Here is a 9,504-nt window from a genome sequence, read left to right as displayed (position 1 = left end):
GGAAGAGATGGAAATATATGATAATCTGGGTAACAGATAGAGAGAGAGAGAGAGAGAGAGAGAGAGAGAGAGAGAGAGAGAGAGAACAAACTATACTATCATTTCCTAAAATGTGAATAACCAAACCATTCTGGCTATCTAGTTATATGATACACAGAAAAGCTTCATATTTGCACATAAATTCATGTAGAGAAATCATCCTAAAGGAGGATGGAGAGGTAGCTCAGTGGTTAAGAGCACTTGTAGCTGTTGCAGAGGACCCATGTTCAGTTCCCAGCACCACATCAAGCAGTTCACAACCACCCGTAACTCCAGCTCCAGGGAATTTGATACCTGTTTCTGACCATCAGGCACCTGCATGCAAATGGAATACTCTCATACAGACATTACACATGCATATAAATAAAAATAAGTGTTAAAAATTCATCCCAAAGGATGTGAAACAGAAGCTGATGACTGTCATCTGAGAGGAGGTACATTTTACCCTTGTCTCTGTGAGTTATATGATTAAAGATAATGCTTTCACTATTAATGAGATTCACATATATGTGAGTATATATTATATATGATAGTGCATGCCAGTTTGAAAAGGAGTAGGCAAAGGACAATAATTAGGCAAAATCAAAGTCCTCTGGAACAGCCCGAACCTTCATCTTGGCACCATTGGCACTTGGAGCATGTGCCTGTCCCTGTGGAGGGTTTCCTGGACCCTATAGGATGCTGAGCAACATTTTCGGCCTCTGCTCAGAAGCTGTTATTAGCACCACCCTCCCACTGAGTTTTGTCCATCAACAATGTCTCCAGATCTTGCCAAATGTCCCCCAAGGATCAAAATCACCACTGTGAGTGAACCACTGATTTAGGGATACTTTCTCACTTGTGCTACATAATCTATTCAGAAAAATTTGAAATGTTAGTATTTTAGGACCTTTGAGACAACTTGTGCAAACTGAAAAATGTCTGAGCCACAGACTCCTGCCCCCTGCCCTGAGGTTGGAGAGATGTAGACCAGCACAGCAGAGGGAGCCCAGGGTTGGAGTCAGACAGTGCTCAGTTTGAGCTTGGGTCCTCTGGTCCCAGTTTCTTATCCATAAAATGTGACAAAGCCCTCACATGGGGGCATGGTCAGCTATGGTGTCTTAGTGTATGTAACTGGGGCATTCCAAGGAGCACACGTAGTTTCCAGTCCCAGCTGGGCAGCCGTGGGCAAGCCATTTCACCTGTCTAAGTTCTCAGTTCATTTGTAAAATGGGGATGCTACAGTTCCCACGATATGGATTGGCTTTGATGGTTAAATGAGATAAGCCTTCAAGCAGGCAGCACTGCTCTGATCGCTAGTTAAGAGGCAGTGTTTTTAAGATAGACATTAGCCAATGTCCTGGGATTAGCCAATAAGATTTTATACAAGGAAAAACAGAGAGTTTCTCTCTCAAGACCTTGGGATTCCAGGTGGGAAAGTCATTTGTCTGCCCTTTAAATGAATAGGGCCTTTCCATTCATCTGTGCAGCAAGTATTTTTCCATTTGCTCGCCATGGGTCACTTCCTTACCAGAGAGATGAGTCAGAACTCTGCCCACAGGAGCTCCTAATGCTCCTTCCTAACCTGGCCTCTGAGCTGGCATTTGCCCATGGGTCTTTCTCATCATGGTTCCCATGAGGTAACTCCCAGGGGGATGCCCTCCATGGTAGCAACCTCCCTTGGAGATAGAGCTTTTTTCAAATGCTTCTCTCCCGCCACATACCCTGTCTCCACACTCAATCTTTTCCCACTTTGCAATTATTTGTATGATAAATCAATCACAATTTCTTTTTTTTTTATTATTCTTTGAGTTGTCTGTCTCAAATTTCAAGATCATGTAGCTCTCCTATTTACAGTGGGCTGACTTCCTTTAGCCCCACTGTGATTCCTGCCTTTGTTTTTTAACCCACGATTTTTTGATATTTATCTGCAAAGTCTCTATCACTTTTTTGTGCATATATGTGTGTGACCGTATGTGTTCAGCATATAAGCATACGTGCACACATGTGCAGAGGCCAGAGGAAGTCACTGGGTGTCCTGCTCTGTTTCTCTCCACCTTATTCCCATGAGACAGGGTCTCTCACTGAACCTGGAGCTAGGCTGGTAGCCAGCAAGTACCAGTCATCCTCCTGTCTCCTCCCACAGCACTAGCCACACCCACCTTTTTATTTGCATGCTGGGGACTCAAAGTCAGGTCTTCATGCTTCTGCAGTGAGCACTGTCACCCACTCACTAAGCCATCTCACTAGCCTCCACTTTCTATTCTTTGCCTCTCACCTAAGCATTTCTATGTGTTGGGGTGTGTTTCTTTTTCTCCCCTATTGACAGTGCTCCTCCTGCTTAGGGATTTCCTATTTCCATGAGATATTCTAGAAATGAAAGAATCAACCAACCCAATGAATAGCACAGCAGAAAGCGTCATCAACAGACAAAATTAAGCGGAAGAAAGAGCCTCAGGGAGGGAGGTCAAGGTTGAGACAATAACATACACAATACACATAAAGAAAAAAATGCAACGACCATGACCCAAAGTCTCAAGATGTCCGGAATATGTTCAAGAGACCAAACCTAGGGATTCGTGGAATACAAGGAGGAGCTGAGCTGGGCATGGTGGCACACACCTTTAATCCCAGCAGAGGCAGAGGGAGGTGTATCTCTGTAAGACTGAGGCCAGCCAGGTCTACAGGGAGACCCTGCCTCAAAAAGACAAAAACAAACAAAAACAAAGGAGCTGAATTAAAGACAAAAAGGTAAATATTTGCTAAGTCTGACTCCTACTGGAGGCATAGAATGATCTAGTTGCCTTTAAACTTTAGGGAAGTCTCCAGAGAAAAAGGTCACAAGGTGTTTTACAGCAACCTGGGAGGTCATGTTGTTTGTTCCCAGTGTACACCAGGTCACAGGTGACATTAACAGAAGGAACCCTGAAAATGGAACCAGTATCTCCAGAAATACTTTGCCAGTGGGGGAATGCCATGTTACCGCCTTTAAGTACGGGCATGATTTCTCAGTTCAAGTTACATGTTAGATATCCATCCTAATCCCTGCTGGCCAGTCAGTGATCTGCCAGGGTTCACTTGTGGACCACAGCGCTGTAGAAGCCCAGCCAAAGTTGAGCACGGCCTTTGTAGGCTTATGCCAGTGACGCTTCTGCACACAGTGAGGAAGAAGTTACAAGTTAGAGCCACTTAGTTGCTTACTCCTCTGTTGTTTTCCCTCTGACAACAGTAAGGGCACCAGTGAACCTGAAGTATCTCCACTTCAGTAATGAGAGAATTAGGTTCAGAGAGGTTGACAAGAAGCCCAGTAATGCTGTCATAAATAGAACATGAGTCACATTAAAACCTACTCCAGTCTCTGGACTTTAGTCTAAGTACTAAATGATCTGCTCTCTACTAAATATTGGGTAAATAAGTTAATCATGTACATAGCAATATGTAAGAATCACTGCAGATGTATAAAACATTAAAATCCCCCTCACATTATATTTTGAGTCCTATCTTTTGTGCTTTTTTAATCACCCCAGTAGAAATATTTCGTGTGAAAACATAACACATGGTGCTTGGAAACTGGTCTTTGCCTCTTAACTTTATATTTTTAATTTTAAAGTATCTGTCATGGTATTTAGAACCCTCCTTTTCTTCTACAGTGCCGCCTTCCTCTCTTCTATAGATGTACTGTAATTTATTTAATTTATAGCCTGTTGACTCACAATTGAAGATTTTTGCTATAACTAACAATATGACAATAAGCAATCTTGAAATTTTTATTGATGACAACTTTGAGTATATCTACATTATAAATTGCTCAAAAACGGAAGTTGTTGGAGATTCCTGGGAGATAGTTTCCAATCACCTTCCCCAAAGTTTTCAGGTCACCACCCCTCCCCCAGGCGATAAGAAGCATTTCCCCCTGACCATTATAAGATAGGAGATTTTCAGTCTCTTTCTTCTACCTCATTCCGAGATTTAGAAGGTGGCAGACTCTGTATTTGTTTTAATTTGCCTTTAAATTTTTTTCTTTTAATAAATTATTTTTATTATTTTTATGTGTGTGCATATGTGAATGCATGTGTATGTCACATGTGTTCAGGTGCCCACGAAGGCCATGAGGTACCAGATACCACATAGCTGGAGTTACAGGCTGCTATGAGCTATCCAATATGGGTGCTAGGAACCATATCTGGGTCCTCTGCAAGAGGAATAATGCACTTATAACCATCTTTCCAGCCCTCTAATTTTTTTCTTTAATAATACTGAAGACACACATCTTTGCATGTTTATTTTGGCCATTCTGCATTTTCTGTGGTTATTTTTCCTTGTCTATTAATTTAACATAATTGTGTCAATCTTTTAATTTGTAAGAGTTCTTTTTTTGTTTGTTTGTTTGTTTTCTTTTGAGACAGGGTCTCCCTGCAGCCCCAGCTGTCCTGGAACTCTCTATGTAGACCAGGCTGGCCTTGAATTCACAGAGATCTGCCTCCCTCTGCCTCCCGAGTGCTGGATTAAAGCCATGTGCCACCATGCCCAGCGAGTTCTTTCTTTTTTAAAAAAATATTTTATTTATTATTTTTATTTTTTATGTGTATGAGTGTTTTTGCCTGCATGTAAGTAAGCCCATATCATGCAAAGCCTCAGAGGCCAGAAGAGGGTGTCAGATCCCCTGGAACTGGAGTTACAGGTGCTTGTTAGCTACCATGTGGGTACTGGGAATCAAACCCAGGTCCTCTGGAAGAACAGCAAGTGTTCCTAACAACTGAGCCATCTTTCCAGTTTCAGATTCTTTCCATATTAAGGTAATTATTCTTTTTTTTTTTTTTTAAAAAAATGTGTATCACTTCAAATTTTCCCAAAGTTGCTTCTAACACAGCTAGAGATACAGAGCAGATGAAATACCCTTTGTAGGTAGCCTTTGGAAAAGAGACAGGAAGTGGGACCAGAGTCTGTCTCCCTCCCCAGTCTTCTCTCCCTTTCTTTCTTTGCACCAAGAATGACTTGTAACAGATGGAGAGCTGTGAGTCAGAACAGGTATGAGGCTCCAATCTCCTCTTCTTCTGGACCCAGGATCAAAGGAGGACAGGTATTACAGGAGAGAAAAATGTCTACAAGGAGGACTGGGCTATTTCCAGATCCAAGCTACATTTGGAAGCCTGGTCTCCTTCCCAAAATGTCACTCTATGTTTTTAAGAGACCAGACACAAGGTAGCATATGGCTTTCAGCATCCTCAAAAATTTTAAATTTATGAGGGCAGAAAAAAGGAGGAAAGAGGGGTGCTCCTTGGGACTGTCCAGTTAAGAAAGAAAGGATGGGCCTTTTCTGCTTAGCAAGAAACAAGAGACTTAGTCCCATGACCAGGGAAACTATGGGACTGTCATGGAGATAAATACAGTCCCTTGAGAGTGAAAATACTCTACAACCCAGTTACTCTCCCAGCCCGGAGGAACCCTCAGACATGCACCTAAATTCTGTTCAAGAAATTCTTTAAAGGAATAGACAATTAGATTAATGCTTGGGCTGGTCTTTATTGCAGTATAGTGCAACTTTGAGAAATTAAAAACAACCTAAGTGTTTGGCAATAAATAGGGGAATTTATAAGCAGTACATGGTCATTATCCTGAAATATAGAATGCAATAGAGTGACATGAATGAGTCTAAATTGTAAGTACGGACGTAGACAAGAGAACTAGGCATCTTTTGAATGAAAAGTAGCAGCTACGGGTTCGGTATAATGCATAGGACCCTTAGATCACCTTTTTAATTTCCCTAGTATAGAATTAAACCATCTATAAGTCTACCCGTGACAAATATAGCCTGTATCCCATCACCTCCACTGCTCTGAAACTGATCAGAACTTCCACCATGGCCAGTTACAGGGACATCCCCACAGACCCCACTGTTACTTACAGCGCTTTCTTTCCTTCAAGGTGTGCTGCATGTGGTGGTCAGAGTCATCAGTTACAAAGCATTTCATGCTATTCCTCTGCTCTGAACCTGGGCAGCCGGACCCTGAATAAAACCCCAAGCTCCCAGCATTGCCTCAACCTCATTCCACCACTACTCGCTTCTTCCCCACTTAGTCCCTCTGCTCACTTCCCTCAGTCCCTTAGTCCTTCCCCAAGAGTCCACTTGTTACATGCCATCCTTATTCCAGACTTAGCATCTTCACCGGCACAAGGCTGTCCCTCCTCCGCATTTGTAAATGGTTGGGTCACACATAATTTTCAGGCCAAGACAAATGTCACCTCCTCAGGGAGGCCCTCTCTGACCACCTTTGTGGATTAAATAGTATCCCTCTGCCTAATTCGCCTCCATCCAGAGCCTGTGAATGGGATGTTATTTGGCAGTGGAGCGGCTGCAGGTATGATTTAAGCTCTAATGAGGTCATTCTGGAAGAGATGAAGCTAGAGCCTAGCATGTCTGATATTCTTATGAGAAGAGCAGAGACAGGGACACAGAAGGAAGCCTGCCCTAGGAAGATGGGGCAGAGGTAGAAGGTGGCCTCCATAAGCCAAGGAGTGCCAGACCCACTAGAAGCTGGGAGAGGCAGAGAAGGAGCCTCCCCTAGAGGTAAGCAAGGGCTCACTGGGGGACTTGTATAGAAGCCAACAGAGCACCAGATTTTGCAAATGAAAAAGCTGGTTGTAGGTGAACCAGCAAGGAGACAGAAAGCACTCTGGTCTATCTCCCAGGAACACCAACAGTCCTGAGGACGAGTTATAGGTCCTAGGCTCTGCGCCTGTGTCAAGCTTGAAAAGGTGGTTTAGGAAGAGGTAAGCTGCCATTATAAGGCTCTGTCTATTGCCAACACCTTGATTTTAGACCTCTGGTCTCCAGAACTGTGAGGAAATAAATATCTGTCATGTCAGGACACCTAGCCTGTGGAGATGTTAGGGCATCAGAAGGAAATGGAGTCTACCTCCCTCCTGCCCTGCCTCAATGTATTGACCACCTTTTCATTCCTGCATGTCAGAGCTTGTGCCCTAAAAATGAGTAAGACGTGGCCTTGACTTATAACACATCAGGGTACACTGAGTTTTACGTTTTATTTTTTTAAGATAGGATTTCGTGTAGTCCAGGCTAGCCCAGACTTATTATTTAGCCCCATCTGGCTTTGAACTCATGATTCTCCTGCCTCTGTCTTCCTCCAGAGTTCTGGAATTACAAGAATGGACCACCACACTTGGCTGAATATTCTCTCTTTAAAAGAAAAACATCAATAAACTTTGAACTTCCCAAAAGTAAGCTTTCTAACCAAGAATTATGATAATAAGAGCACTTAAGGGGCTCTATTTTTCTCAGGAGACTCATACTCAAATTATACACCCCGTCAGTCTCTGTTGTTCTCCATCATTTCAGCTTCTGCCGTTTACTTTTTTTTCTTAATTTTGATTTTATGGTCTTCATTTATGTTTTTAGTTGACTTAATTTCTGCATGTTGAAAAGCATATTTGTAGGTTTTTCTTTCCCCCCTCACAAGATCATGTGACAGAAATACTTGAGAAAATGCCAGGTGGTATTATTCAGACAAATAAACTGAGTCTGAACCCCAGCTCTACTGCATGATCTTAGTCTAGTTGCTTCATATATCTGTACCTCAATCTTCCTATCTGTAAAATGGGAGTAAAATGGTACCTATCTCAAAGGTTGTCATGAGGATTCAATGAGGCAATCTGGAGGTGATCTGGAAAATAGTAACTCTTACTATCCTTATAAATAAATAGCCAAACTGAGTATAATTGTGTTTTGTCATCGTTAGCTTCAGCTGTCAACTTGGCACAAACCTAGGGTCACCTGGGAAGAGGGAACCTGAACTGAAGAATTTCTTTCTTCAGACTCGCCTGTGGCCATGTCTGTGGGGGCATTTTCCTGATAGCTAATTCATGCAGAAGGGCCCAGTGCACTGTGGACAGCACCATCCCTAAGCAGGCGGGCCTTGTGTATGAGAAAGGTGTTGAGCCAACCAGGTGGAGTGAGCCTGTAAGCATCATTCCTCATTTTCTACATCAAGTTCCTGTTCCCTCCCTCCCTTCATGATGCACTGTAACCTATGAGCCAAATGAACCCTTTCCTCCCCAAGTTTTACTTGATCAAAGTGTTTATCACAGCAACAAAAAGCAAACTAGAGTGTGGATTAAAAAACATTCTCTGAAGATGGAGGTGTGTCATAAGAAAACCTTGAGGTTAATTGATTTCCATTTTATAGACCCATCTCCCATGACTAATGAATAGTATAGATGTCAGATAAATCTTGGCCAAATGAATGAATAACTAGATGAGGAAACCAGTCCTTCCTCCTGTGAGGTATATACGGTGGTGGACAAGTCACATCCCTTTTCTAGATGTCATTCTCCCCACCTTGAAAGTAGCAGGGCTTGGGGCTGGAGAGATGGCTGAGCAGTTAAGAGCACTGTCTGCTCTTGCAGAGGACCAGGGTTCGATTTCCAGAACCCACATGGTGGAGCCTAAGCCCTCTTCTGACCTCCTTGGCATTGCGTGACATGGGTGCACTCACATATATGCAGGCAATACACTCATACACATAAAATAAAAATAATAATTTTTTTAAAAAGTAGCAGGCCTTTGAGCTTTCTTGTTTGGAAGATTCTTTTTCTTTCATTGTGTTTTGTTTTCAGAAGCTACAATGAAAACATTATTGTGGAGAATAGATGCATCACCAGAAGTGGTGGGAGTGTGTCCTTCAGGGAGGGCTGCTGCACTGGGTACTTTTGCATCTCTGTGACTACAAGACCCAACAGGAACAATTTAAGGGTGGTAAGGTTTATTTTGGCTCACCATTTCAGAAGTTTGAGAAGTTCAAAATTGCTTGGCCCCATACACTTGGCAGCTGGCTTGTGTCATACACCTCATACCGCACATCATGGAAGACAGGAAGCAGGGAGGGATGCAGGAAGTAGGCAGGGATAAGGCATCCCAAAGACCCAACCCCAGTGGTGATTTACTTCTTCCTGGTGGGTTCTACCTCCCAAAGTTTATAGAAATTCCCCAAACACAACACCATCTGGGGACCAAGATCCATACTGAAAAGGTAGGTTGCAAGAATCTCAACAAAACTGAAGTCGAAAGAAAGGAGTTACCACAGGGAATGATCTCAGAATCCACCTGTTCCAAAATGACAATTTTCCACAACCTTCTAGAACGTTTTCCCATGGCTGACAGACTGAATCTCCTGGCCCCAATTTCACGTCCCCTGCAGAGAGGATGTGATTGGCAAAGGTGGCGTGTAAATCAATTTGACATGAATCAAATCCTAATTTAAATGCTCTTGGGACCAGCTACTTAAATATTTAATGGAGGCTTAAAAAAAAACAAAGCTGAGTGCAAAATCCTTTGTGCAATGTAAATGATCAAGCCCTAATCAAAGACACATTGACCATCCGCGGGTTGAAATAATGGATGATGTGAAGGTTGGTGTGGGTGGGACAGAGAGGAGGCTGCCTGCTAATGTGAGCCCTTTCACTTCTTTC

General features: G+C 42.8%; 1 protein-coding gene and 1 non-coding gene across 3 annotated transcripts in view; both read left to right on the top strand.

Moving 5' to 3' along the window:
* The window catches only part of Srrm4 (serine/arginine repetitive matrix 4), a 163,116-nt gene that overhangs the window by 26,811 nt on the left and 126,801 nt on the right, over positions 1 to 9,504 (top strand). The gene's annotated exons all lie outside the window — the stretch shown is intronic.
* On the top strand, positions 3,048 to 3,179 carry LOC115068664. Its single transcript, XR_003847993.1, has one exon. It is a non-coding gene; the product is annotated as a small nucleolar RNA SNORA52 (small nucleolar RNA).

The sequence above is a fragment of the Nannospalax galili genome, unplaced genomic scaffold (assembly GCF_000622305.1).
Source record: "Nannospalax galili isolate Female #2095 unplaced genomic scaffold, S.galili_v1.0 scaffold769, whole genome shotgun sequence".
Taxonomy (NCBI): Eukaryota; Metazoa; Chordata; class Mammalia; order Rodentia; family Spalacidae; genus Nannospalax; species Nannospalax galili.
Note: the sequence above shows the minus strand (reverse complement) of the source record. Positions and strands in the feature narration are given on the sequence as shown.